Raw genomic sequence first — 14,386 nt, 5'->3', positions numbered from 1 at the left:
AGATGACTTTTGGCAGATTTTCAAGGGAAAAATATTGGGGTAAGTGATTCTAACTCGGATTTGGTCTACATATACAAGTATATCATTGTTTTCACGATTTAATTAGTGTTTTGAGATTTGAGATTTGGAAAAGTTTAGAAATCTCATAGAAACGAAATTTTGAGATTTCGGTATCGATTCTGAGTCGGAATTGAGTGAAACTGGTATGGTTGGACTCGTAATTGAATGGGTTGTCGGATTTCATAACTTTTGCCGGATTCTGAGATATGGGCCCCGCGAGCGAATTTCTAATTAATTTCGGATCTTTTCTTTAATATGTAGTATTTTCTTATAGAATTAATTCCTATAATATTTAGTGATTGTATCGAATTATTTTGGCTAGATTCGAGCCAGACGGAGTTGGATAATCGTGAAAAAGGCCTTATAGTGGATTAAATTGGAGCAAGACGAGGTAAGTCTCTTGTCTAATCTTGTGAGAGGGAAATTACCTCATAGGTGATTAAGATTAAATAATTATTGCTAATTGTGGGGGCTACGTACGCACGAGGTGACGAGAGTCCATGCGTAGCAACTATTAATGCTAAAGTCCGGGTAGTTTAGGACTCAAAGCATGCCTTACTTGTGTAAATTGTATTCTTTGATTTATTTATATTAATTGATATCTATATGAATATATTGTGAATTGTTAGATAAAGATATTAAAGGATGGAAATCTCATAGGCTTTATTGTCTGTTTAAATCAATTAATTGTTAAAAGAAATTATTCTCCTCCCAAATTCATCTCATAATTAATATACTCTCCTTCCGGAGGCACATAAGAAAATGTCCTCCTTTCTTGTGGAGCGGGCCGAACGCCTCGGTAGGATAGATGCATCTATGGATCGCGACGCACGTCCCTCGGTAGTGTACACGACACTCTGGATCAGGCCGTACGTCCTCGGCAGAAATCGTGCTTAATAATAATAATTACACGATACTTTAATAAATTATTTCAGCTCGGGAAGCTAATTAATAAATTGGAAAATTCGTGGAATTTAATAAATTATTATTCTTGCTTGTTAAGGAATTAGTTGTTACTCCTGTAAATGAGATTTAATTGATAAATTGGAAATTATTTGAGTTGAAGGAATTTAATTAAAATATTGAGAATTGTTACATTTGAAGGAATTTGATTATTTCCGTTGAGTAAATAAATTATTTGGCAATTCTGTAAATCATGCTGATTTAAATATCTTAGTTTTATTTTAATTATTATTGACCTATAGTGAGCGTCAAAGTCGGCCATCTCGTCTCTACCACTTTGAGATTAGGCTTGATACTTACTGGGTACACGTTGTTTACGTACTCATACTACACTTGTTGTACTTTTTGTGCAGGATCTGAGACAGGTACTAGTGGAGGACCTATCATCACATACCCACGTCATCCTGAGGCATAGTGGTGAGCTGCCTTTCTGAGCCGTTCTACAGCTACCAGTGTCTCTTCCGATATTTCTATTCTGTCTATTTTATTTCAGATAGTATTTGGAGTTTTGTATAATCTACTAGATGCTCATGCACTTGTGACACCGGGTCTTGGCACACACATTAGTAGAAATTGGTATTTTATTATCTTCTTGGAATAAACGTTTAACAAATGTATGTTTGACTTATTAGTTGGCTTGCCTAGCTATAGTGTTGGGTGCCATCACGACCTATAAGCAAATTTGGGTCATGACAACATGGTATCAGAGCACTAGGTTCACGTAGGTCTCACAAGTTATGAGCAGACCTAATAGAGTCTTGCGGATAGGTACAGAGACGTCTGTACTTATCTTCGAGAGGCTATATGGTGTTAGGAAACTACCTTTCTTCATATTCTATCGTGCAATTGATGTAGTACTAAATATCTTTCTCTTATTCTATCACAGATGGTGAGAACACGCTCTAATGAGATTCCAGACCAGGGAAGAGCTACTCCCCCAGTTGCTAGAGGCCGAGGCAGAGGCCGAGGGAGGGCTCCAGCTCGTGGTAGAGGGAGAGGACGTCCCAGGACTATTCCGCTTATGCCGCCAGTGGATCCAGCAGAGAATCCCATTATTGAGGAGTAGGGTGAGGTGCCTGTGGCAGAGCCAGTTCCGGTGGACTTCACATCTGCACCGGGATTTCAGGATGTCTTGGGTCGTATGCTGCGATTCATGGATAATATGACTCATGCCGGTTTATTTCCGGCAGACCCAGCCACATCTCAGGCGGGCGGGGGAGCACAGACCCCTACCATGCAGGCTCATGGACAAGCAGCTGCTGTATATCAGACCCAGGGTGCACTACCCATGGGTGGAGTCCAGCCAGTGGTAGCAGCTACACCTGAGCCCAGGCCAGCTGTAGCCGCCGATCCTCAGAAACTATTGGACAGATGGACTAGACTACATCCTCCTATCTTCGGGGGTGAGTGACATGAGGATCCACAGGATTTCATTGATCGTTGTAAGGATAGACTTTACAACATGAGGATATTGGAATCCCATGGGGTTGATTTCGCTACTTTTCAGCCAAAGGGTAGAGCCCATAAATGGTGGCAGTCTTATGCTCTTGGCAGACCAGCAGATTCTCCTCCCATGACTTGGGACAGGTTCACCCGTATCTTCTTGGACAGGTATATTCCACCCTCCCAGAGGGAAGAGTTGCGGTTTCAGTTTGAGCAGCTCCAGCAGGGTCAGATGTCAATAACTGATTATGAGGCGAGGTTTTCTGAATTATCTCGCCATGCACTAATGATACTCCCTACTGAGGCGGAGAGAGTGCGAAGGTTTGTAGCCGGTTTACATACTGGTATTCAGGCTACTATGGCTCGAGAGGTTGAGATGGGTACTTTTTATGAGCGAGTTGTGGAGATAGCCCGGAGGATTGAGGGTGTACGTCACTGGAGCCGAGAGTAGATTATGAGAGATAAGCGGTTCAGGTACTCTGGAGAGTTCAGAGGGGCTCCGTCCAGGGGTAGAGGTCAGTTCGTGAGGGGACAGTCCAGCAGACCCCCATATCCAGCACCACCACCTCCTCAAGGTGCTCCAGTGCGACCTTATCTCAATGCTATCTCAGAGAGTTCTTACTGCCCACTAGCTATTCAAGGTCCTCCCAGTGGGTATTCAGGTCCCCAGGGCCAGACACTTAGTCAGCAGCCCATCACACCGAAGAGTTGTTACAAGTGCGGGGATCCCAGTCACATGCGGAGGTTTTGCCCCAGGCTTCGGGGTAGACCAGTACAGCAGGGTCAACGGCCTATGCTTATCGGACCAGTTTCTCCACCAGTAGTCCGACCACCCAGAGGTGGAGGACAGGTGGGTAGAGGCCGTCCTAGAGGTGGAGGTCAGCCAGGCGGAGGCTAGACAGTTGGCGCTCCAGCTCGGTTCTATGCTTTTTCGGCTAAACCAGATACAGAGGCCTCAGATGCTGTGATTACAGGTATTATTTCTGTTTGTGGCAAAGATGCCTCAGTATTATTTGATCCAGGATCTACGTATTCATATGTGTCATCTCTATTTGCTCCATTCTTGGACGTTTCTCATGAGTCCTTGAGTACTCCTGTTTATGTGTCCACTCCTGTGGGCGATTCTGTTATTGTGAACCGGATCTACCGGTCTTGTATTATTATATTCTGTGGTTATGAAACTGGAGTAGATCTCCTATTGCTTGAGATGACCGATTTTGAAATTATTCTGGGTATGGACTGGTTATCTCCATATCATGCTATTCTAGATTGTCATGCCAAGACTGTTACCTTGGCTATTCCAGCATTGCCTAAGCTGGAGTGGAAGGGTTCACCTATTAGTTCATTTAATCGAGTTATTTCTTTTATAAAGGCTCAACACATGGTTGAGAAGGGTTGTTTGGCTTATCTAGCCTATGTTCGGGATACTACTGCAGAGACTCCAGCTATTGATTCATTGCCTGTAGTTCGGGAGTTCCCCGATGTGTTTTCGTTAGATCTTCCAGGTATGCCACCTGATCATGATATTGATTTCTGTATTGACTTGGCTTCAGATACCCAGCCTATATCTATCCCACCGTATCGCATTGCTCCGAAAGAATTGAAAGAATTGAAAGAACAGCTTGAAGAGTTACTAGCCAAAGGGTTTGTCAGACCGAGTGTATCGCCTTGGGGTGCACCAGTATTGTTTGTGAAAAAGAAGGATGGAACAATGCGGATGTGTATTGATTATCACCAATTGAACAAAGTCACTATTAAGAACAAGTACCCGTTGTCGCGTATTGATGATCTATTTGACCAGTTGCAGGGTGCTAGGGTATTCTCTAAGATCGACTTGAGGTCGGGGTACCATCAGTTGAAGATTTGGGATTCGGATGTTCCGAAGACTGCTTTCCGTACTAGATATGGTCATTATGAGTTTCTGGTAATGTCTTTTGGTTTAACTAATGCCCCGGCAGCATTTATGGATCTGATGAACAGGGTATTCATGCCATATATTGACTCATTTGTCATTGTCTTCATTGATGACATTTTGATCTACTCCCGTAGTAAGGAGGGTCATGAGCAGCATATGAGAGTAGTGCTTCAGACATTGCGGGAACAAAAGCTATATGCTAAGTTCTCTAAATGTGAGTTTTGGCTAGAGTCTGTAGCATTTTTGGGACATATCGTATCAGGCGAAGGTATTGAAGTTGATCCCAAAACGATTGAGGCAGTTCAGAATTGGCATCGTCCCACTTCGGCGACGGAGATCAGGAGTTTTCTGGGTTTGGCAGGTTATTATTGTCGGTTCGTGGAAGGTTTTTCATCTATTGCAGCACCTTTGACCAAATTAACCCAGAAGGGTGCTCCATTCCGATGGTCCGATGATTGTGAGGTGAGCTTTCAGAAGCTCAAGACAACATTGACTACATCACCAGTGTTAGTGTTGCCTTCTGGTTCGGGGATGTATACAGTGTATTGTGACGCTTCGCGCGTTGGCTTGGGTTGTGTATTGATGCAGGAAGGGCAAGTTATTGCATATGCTTCACGTCAGCTGAATCCCCACGAAAAGAATTATCCGGTACATGATTTGGAGTTAGCTGCGATTGTTCACGCTCTTAAGATTTGGAGGCATTATCTTTATGGGGTGTCTAGTGAAGTTTACACTGATCATTGCAGTTTGCAGCATTTGTTCAAGTAGAGGGATCTAAATTTGAGGCAGCACAGATGGCTAGAGTTACTAAAAGATTATGATGTTACTATCTTGTATCATCCGGGCAAAGCAAATGTGGTTGCAGATGCCTTGAGCAGAAAGGCGGAGAGTATAGGTAGTTTGGCTTTCATTTCAGCAGAGGAAAGGCCATTAGCCTCAGATATTCAATCCTTGGCTAACAGACTTGTGAGGCTGGATATTTCAGAGCCCAGCCGAGTTCTTGCATGTGTTGTTTCCCAATCTTCACTATTTGAGCAGATCAAGGCTCGCCAGTATGATGACCCACACCTGGTGGTTCTTCGTGAAACGGTACTACGAGGTGGTGCCAAGGAAGTCACTATTGGTGGAGATGGTGTTCTAAGACTCCTGGATCGTCTGTGTGTTCCTAATGTGGATGAACTGAGGAAAAAGATCCTGGAGGAGGCACACGAAGATGTATCGTGACTTGAGGAGCATTATTGGTGGCGACGAATGAAAAAGGACATAGTTGAGTATGTAGCTCGGTGTCTAAATTGCTAGCAAGTTAAATATGAGCATCAGAGTCCGGGTGGCCTACTTCAGCAGATGACTATACCATAGTGGAAATAGGAACGAATTACTATGGATTTTGTAGTTGGGTTGCCGCGGACCTTGAGGAAGTTTGATGCAGTTTGGGTGATTGTTGACAGGTTGACCAAGTCGGCACATTTTATTCCTGTTGTGACTACGTATACTTCAGAGAGGTTGGCCCAGATTTATATTCAGGAGATAGTTCGGTTGCACGGTGTGCCAATTTCCATCATATCAGATAGAGGCCCTCAGTTTACTTCACATTTCTGGAGAGCAGTACATAGTGAGTTGGGGACCCGTGTAGAGCTCAACACAGCCTTTCATCTGCAGACCGATGGGCAGTCAGAGAGGACAATTCAGATTTTGGAGGATATGCTCAGGGTATGTGTGATTGACTTTGGAGGTCAGTGGGATCGTTTCCTGCCTTTGGCCGAGTTTGCTTATAATAACAGTTACCAATCCAGCATCGAGATGGCTCCATTTGAGGCTTTATATGGTCGGCGATGTCGTTCACCTATCGGATGGTTTGAGCCAGGTGAGGCTAAGTTATATGGTACTGATTTGGTAAGGGATGCCTTGGAAAAGGTAAAGTTGATTCAGGAGCGACTTCGTACAGCACAGTCCAGACAAAAGAGTTACGCGGATCAGAAAGCGCGCGATATATCATTTATGGTAGGTAAAAAAGGTCTCTTGAAGGTTTCGCCGATGAAGGGAATTATGAGATTCGGGAAGAAGGGCAAGTTGAGCCCAAGGTTTATAGGCCCATTTGAGGTGTTGAAACGAGTTGGGGAGGTTGCTTATGAGCTTGCCTTGCCTCCCAGCCTATCGGGAGTTCATCCAGTTTTTCACGTATTTATGCTCCGGAAGTATCATGCCGACCTATCACATGTGCTAGACTTCAGCACAGTTCAGCTAGGTAATAGCTTGGGTTATGAAGAGGCGCCTATTGCCATTATTGATAAACAGGTTCGCCAGTTGAGATCCAAGAGGATTTTTGCAGTAAAAGTCCAGTGGAGGGGCCAACCAGTCGAGGAAGCGACTTGGGAGACCGAGGAAAACATGCGGAGCAGATATTCAGACTTATTCAGCACTTCAGGTATATTTCTAAACCCGTTCGAGGACGAACATTTGTTTAAGAGGTGGAGAATGTAATGACCCAACCCGTCATTTTAACTTTTAGAACCCCGTTCCCTAAAAATAAAACTTTTCGTAGGTGCTTGTAATGATTTATGACTTGCGGGGATGGTTGGTTCAGGATTTGGAAGTGTTTGAGGTGAAACCGAAACACTTGGTTCCTTAAGTTGGCCTTAATGTGCTACGTTTGACTTCGGTCAACATTTTTAGAAAACGACCCCAGAATAGAATTTTGATGATTCCAACATCTCCGTATGGTGATTTTGGACTTAGGAGCATGATCGGAATTTGATTTGGAAGTCCGTAGTGAAATTAGGCTTGAAATGGCTAAAATAGGAATTTAAAGTTTGATCGGGGAGTTGACTTTTTGATACCGGAGTCGGAATCCAGTTCTGAAAATTTTCATAGCTCTGTTATGTAATTTATCACTTGTGTGTAAAATTTGAGGTTAATCGGAGTTGATTTGATAAGTTCCGACATTGAATGTAGAAGTTGAAAACTCTTAGTTTCATTAAGCTTGAATTGGGGTATGATTCATGGTTTTAGCGTTGTTTGATGTGATTTAGAGGTTCGACTAAGTTCGTATGATGTTTTAGGACTTGTTGGTATATTTGGTTGAGGTCCCGAGGGACTCGGGTGAGTTTCGGATGGTTAACGGATCAAAAGTTAGACTTAAAAAGCTGCTGCAATATTTTCTTCTGCTGCATATTCTGGGCTTTGATCGAGCTTCAGATCGAGCCCTAGATATTGAGCCCACGATCGAGGCCTGAGTCGAAGCCAGGGACGAGGCTCAGTATCGAAGCCTCGATCGAAGGAAAGGCTCGAGGGCATGATCGAAGGTAAGGCTCGAGGGCTAGGATCGAGACCCATGCTCGATGCCCTGATCGAAGGCTCAAGCTCGATGCCATGATTGGGGCTATGATTGAAGGCCCAACCTCGATGCCCTGATCGAGGCCATGACCGAGGTCCAGGCTCGAGCCTGTGATCGAAGCCCCGATCGAGGCCCGGTTCGAGGACCAGTTTCGAAGGCTGCTGGGCAGTTTTATAAAAAGAGGGCATTTGTCCCATTTGCCATTTTTGACGAACTTAAGCTTTAGCAGAGACGACTTTTGGCAGATTTTCAAGGGAAAAACATTGGGGCAAGTGGTTCTAACTCGGATTTGGTCTACATATACAAGTATATCATTGTTTTCATGATTTAATTAGTGTTTTGAGATTTGGAAAAGTTTAGAAATCTCATAGAAATGAAATTTTGAGATTTCGGTATCGATTCGGAGTCGAAATTGAGTGAAACTGGTATGGTTGGATTCGTAATTGAATGGGTTGTCAGATTTCATAACTTTCGCCGGATTCCGAGATATGGGCTCCGCGGCGAATTTCTAATTAATTTCGGATCTTTTCTTTAAAATGTAGTATTTTCTTATAGAATTAATTTCTATAATATTTAGTGATTGTATCGAATTATTTTGTCTAGATTCGAGCCAGACGGAGTTGGATAATCGTGGAAAAGGCCTTATAGTGGATTAAATTGGAGCAAGACGAGGTAAGTCTCTTGTCTAATCTTGTGAGGGGGAAATTACCTCATAGGTGATTAAGATTAAATAATTATTGCTAATTGTGGGGGCTACGTATACACGAGGTGATGAGACTCCGTGCGTAGCTACTATTAATGCTAAAGTCCGGGTAGTTTAGGACTCAAAGTATGCCTTACTTGTGTAAATTGTATTCTTTGATTTATTTATATTAATTGATATCTATATGAATATATTGTGAATTGTTAGATAAAGATATTAAAGGATGGAAATTTCATAGGCTTTATTGTCTGTTTAAATCAATTAATTGCTAAAAGAAATTGTTCTCCTCCCAAATTCATCTCATAATTAATATACTCTCCTTCCGGAGGCACATAAGAAAATGTCCTCCTTTCTTGTGGAGCGGGCCGAACGCCTCGGCAGGATAGATGGATCGCGTCGCACGTCCGTCGGCAGTGTACACAACACTCTGGATCGGGCCGTACGTCCTCGGCAGAAATCGTGCTTAATAATAATAATTACACGATACTTTAATAAATTATTTCAGCTCGGGAAGCTAATTAATAAATTGGAAAATCTATGGAATTTAATAAATTATTATTCTTGCTTGTTAAGGAATTAATTGTTACTCCTGAAATGAGATTTAATTGATAAATTGGAAATTATTTGAGTTGAAGGAATTTAATTAAAATATTGAGAATTGTTACATTTGAAGGAATTTGATTATTTTCGTTGAGTAAATAAATTATTTGTAAATTCTGTAAATCATGCTGATTTAAATATCTTAGTTTTATTTCAATTATTATTGACCTATAGTGAGTGTCAAAGTCGCCATCTCGTCTCTACCACTTTGAGATTAGGCTTGATACTTACTGGGTACACGTTGTTTACGTACTCATACTACACTTGCTGTACTTTTTGTGCAGGATCTGAGACAGGTACTAGTGGAGGACCTATCATCACATACCCACGTCATCCCAAGGCATAGTGGTGAGCTGCCTTTCTGAGTCGTTCTGCAGCTACCAGTGTCTATTCCGATATTTCTATTCTGTCTATTTTATTTCAGACAGTATTTGGAGTTTTGTATAATCTACTAGATGCTCATGCACTTGTGACATCGGGTTTTGGTACACACATTAGTAGAAATTGGTATTTTATTATCTTCTTGGAATAAAAGTTTAACAAATGTATGCTTGACTTATTAGTTGGCTTGCCTAGCTGTAGTGTTGGGCTCCATCACAATCTATAGGCGAATTTGGGTCGTGACAGGCTTCATGAGTTCATTATTGAGGAGGCCCATAGTTAGCGGTATTCCATTCAGTTGGGTGCCGCCAAGATGTATCAGGATTTGAGTCCACATTATTGGTGGAGAATAATGAAGAAAGATATTAGCACGAGCCCAATTTTCCTCCGTAGGATGTCGTGATGGCACCTAGTCTCTAAGACTAGGTAAGCCTAGCATACATGCGGAATATAACTGAAATAATGATAAAGCTCTCAAATACTCAACAACTATCATAAAGGAAACTCTGCAACTCAGCATAAACAAACTCCCCAAAATCTGGTGATAACAAGTCACAAGCTCTACAAGAAAGTACTGAGCATCCCTATACAATAGTGTCCATAAAAAGGAAAGAAAGTGAAATAGACTAGATAGAGGGTGACTCTGAGGCCTGTAGATGCTGACAGGTATACCTTGAAGTCTCCGAAGCTGAGCTCGTATCATTGGTGCCTGGACTGGTAAGAGGCACCTGGGTCTGCACAACAAGATGTGCAGAAGCGTAGCATGAGTACACCATATCGGTACCTAGTAAGTGCCAAGTCTAACCCTCGTAGAGTACTGACGAGGTCAGACCAAGGACCTACTGGAATAAATAAGAAAACTGAATAGGTATATAACAGTGTAATAATGATAACAAAGGAAATGAAATAATAAAGAAATATACCAAGATTAGCTATACTGAACTAAGGCAAATAATGCACTACGGAAGAAAACAAAGAATGATATGCCAAGGAAACAAAGCAACCAAAACACAAGTGAAGTAATAGAAAAGTATCAACAAGAATCATTACCGGGGCACCGCCTCGTAGTCTCAACTGACAAAATAAATCACAATCTTTCCTTATATCACCGCAGGAGCCTTGTATTTAGTTTTGAAAATTAACTTTCCCGAAATAGCTTCCCACGTTTTAGCCCACCTTATCACACTGTGTGGATTCAAGTAGCTCCCCTACCAGCAACGCGCGTATCAATCCCACCTCATCTCACTGCATCCGTTTCAACCCCAATCCTTATACCACCGCATGCGTATCAATATCACAACGTATTACAAATCGCACCTCAAGTGCCCAATATCTCTACTTGCCAAATAAGTCAACAATAATGGTGTTTCCACAATAAATATCCCATGGCTAAAACACAATATGCATAAGAGTCTCAACAATAACAATCGGACGTGAATAACTCAACAAGCATAGTATTTCATAATTTAACAACTTTGCCTCAATGTGAATCACAGCCTTTGTAACTCAATACCAACAAGATATTCCAAGAAATAACAATTTCAAGTAAGGAACTCAACGGTTAGATAATGAATAAAGAGTAGAGGAAAGAATAATTTCAACTAGGAATGTAAAGGAAAATAACAAGTAAGAGGTAAGACTAGTAAAGCATGTGAAGATAGACTGAAGATGATGAATATAACATATTATGGTAAATCAATTAAAGGCATCAAAAGAATCTACATAGCTAGAACCGGTCAATTACCATGTTTAGCCTGTGTATGCACTCGTCACCTGGCGTATGTGGCTTCACATATCACATTTAGCACAAAACAACACCAATCATAAGGGGTAATTCCCCCATACAAAGCTAGGAAAGACACTTACCTCAAAACACACTACTCAATCCAAGACGTTTCCTCGTTTATCCAACTCCGAACGGCTCGAATCTATCCAAAATAACTTCATACCATAAATATAAACTATAGGAAACTATTCCGAATAATAAAGTTATGATCTTTAAAGAGAAACAAAAATTCAACCCCGAACTCGCGTCTTAGAACCCGACCAAAATTATAAAATCCGGACACCCATTCGATAACGAGTCCAACCATACAAGAATTACTCAAATCCGACTTTAAATCGCCTTTCAAATCCCTAAAATTTAGCCTGAGAAGTTTTCACAAATTTTCAACTCAAATCACTAATTAAATGATGAAAATAACAATGGATTCCTGTAATATAGCCAAAACCGAGTTAGAATCTTTTCCCCCGATTATTTCCTTGAAAGTCCCTCGAAAAATCGCCACAAATTGAGCTCTCTAGGTCCAAAAATGAAAAATCAGATGGAACCCTCGACTAAGCCTTTTCTGCCAAGCTATTCTCGCTTCTGTGAGACCACAATTGCACCTGTGACGCCGCACTTGCAGAAAAATCATCGCAGGTGCGGCTCCAACTAAAGCTCTGAAGACTCGCACCTGCGGAACCCTAAGTGCACATGCGCTTCTGCGGAAGACTTGTCGCATCTGCGCGCCACTAGCCACACCTGGGGTCCCAGCTGGACAAGACCAACTGCACTTTTGCGGCTCGAGGGCCGCTTCTGCGATGCCGCACCTGCGGATCAAAGTGCGCAGGTGCGATCGTACCAGACATAGCCATGCTTCAGCAATCACACAAGTCCAATATTGTTCCGCACTCTATCCGAATTACACCCGTGGCCCAGTCCGAATATACCAAAAAATTTCAAAACACATAACGGACCTACTCGAGGCCAAAAATCACATAAAACAACATCGATTCAACGAATCGTAGCCCAATTCAAGCCTATTGAAACTATGAACATCCGAATTCCAAAACTAAACGCTGAATCACACCAAAACAACTCCGATTAACCTCAAATTTTGTACACAAGTCATAAATGACATGAAGGACCTACGCCAGCTTTTGGAATCGGAATCCGACCCCGATAAGTCAACTCCCGATCAAACTTCTCAACCCTCCAAACCTTCGACTTTCTAACTTTCGCCAATTCAAATCAAAAATACCTACGAACCTCCAAATAAACATTCGGACATGCTTCTAAGTCCAAAATCACCATACGGAGCTATTGGAACTGTCAAAACTCCATTCTGGAGTCATCTTCACAAAAGTCAAACTACGGTCAACTCTTTTAACTTAAGCCTCCGACTTAGGGACCGTGTGTCCTATTCCACTCTGAAACTCACCCGAAACCAAAACCAAACACCGCGGCAAGTCACATAACCATAATACAACATAGAGCAGGAAATAAATAGGGGATCAGGGCTAAAATACTCAAAATAACCGATCGGGTCGTTACATCCTCCCCCTCTTAAAACAAACATTCGTCCTTAAACAAGTATAAAGACATACCTAAAGTGCTGATGAGATGAAGATAACGGCTACCCATGTCATGCTTGGTCTCCCAAGTCACCTCCTCGACTGGTTGACCCCTCCACTAAACCTTCATTGAAGCAATGTACTTCGACCTCAACTTTTGGACCCGCCTGTCCAAAATGGCCACTAGCTCCTCAAAGATAAATCCTTGTCCAATTGGACTGAGCTAAAATATAACACATGAGACGGATCACTAAGATACTTCAGGAGCATAGAAACATGGAATACTGGATGAACTGCATCTAGACTTGGTGGCTGTGCAAACTTGTAGGCCACATCTCCAATCCTCTCAATAATCTGAAAAGGTCTAATATACCTAGGGCTCAATTGACTTTCTCCCAAACCTCATAACACCCTTCATGGGCGAAGACCTGCTCTCCAACCATGAATAAAACATCATAAACCTTTCGATCCGCATATCTCTTCTATCTAGATTGGGTTGTATAAAGTCAATCTTGAATCCATTTAACCTTTACCAAAGCATCCTAAACCAAGTCTATACCCGATAGCCTTGCCTCACCTAGCTCAAACCAACCCACCGGAGACCAACACCGCCTCCCATACAAGGCCTCATACAGAGCCATCTGAATGCTTGATTGGTAGCTATTGTTGTAGGAAATCTCTGCAAGCAGCAAGAACTGATCCCAAGTAACCCCGAACTCCATCACACAAGTACAAAGCATATCCTTCAATATCCGAATGGCGCGCTCGGACTGCCCGTCCATCTGAGGGTGGAATGATGTACTCAACTCAACCCGCGTGCCTAGCTCACATTGTACGGCCTTCCAGAATCACGATGTAAATTGTGTATACCGGTCAGAGATTATGGATACTGGCACGCCATGAAGTTTGACAATCTCGCGAAAATAAACTTGAGCCAGTTGCTCTGAAGAATAAGTAGTCACCACTGGAATGAAATGAGCCAACTTGGTTAACCTATCCACAATCACCCATACTACATCAAACTTCTTCTGAGTCCATGGGATCCCAACAACAAAACCCATGGTAAATCACTCCCTTTTCCACTCGAGTATTTCAAGCCTCTGAACCAACTCACCTGGCCATTGATGCTCATACTTCACCTGCTGACAATTTAGACACCGAGCAATATACTCCACTATGTCTCTCTTCATCCTTCCCCACCAATAGTGTTGCCTCAAGTCCTGATACATCTTAGCAGCACCCGGATGAATGGAGTGCCACAAACTGTGGTCCTTCTAAAGAATCAACTCACGCAATACATCTATATTAGGAACACATAACTGACCCTACCTCCGCAATACACCATCAACTCCAAGAGTAACCTCCTTGCAATCGCCGTGCTGAACTGTGTCCCTGAGGATAAGCAAATGGGGGTCGTCATACCGACGCTCTCTGATACAATCATAAAGAGAAGATCAAGAAATCACGTAGGCCAAAACTCGACTCGGCTCCGAAACATCTAATCTGACAAACTGGTTGGACAAGTCCTGGACATCCAATGCTAATGGCCTCTCTGCTACCGGTAGATATGATAAACTGCCCATACTCTTCATCTTTCGGCTCAAGGCATCGGCCACCACATTGCCCTTCCCGGGATGATATAGAATAGTGA

Source organism: Nicotiana tomentosiformis, chromosome 3, assembly GCF_000390325.3.
Source record: "Nicotiana tomentosiformis chromosome 3, ASM39032v3, whole genome shotgun sequence".
Taxonomy (NCBI): domain Eukaryota; kingdom Viridiplantae; phylum Streptophyta; class Magnoliopsida; order Solanales; family Solanaceae; genus Nicotiana; species Nicotiana tomentosiformis.
Note: the sequence above shows the minus strand (reverse complement) of the source record.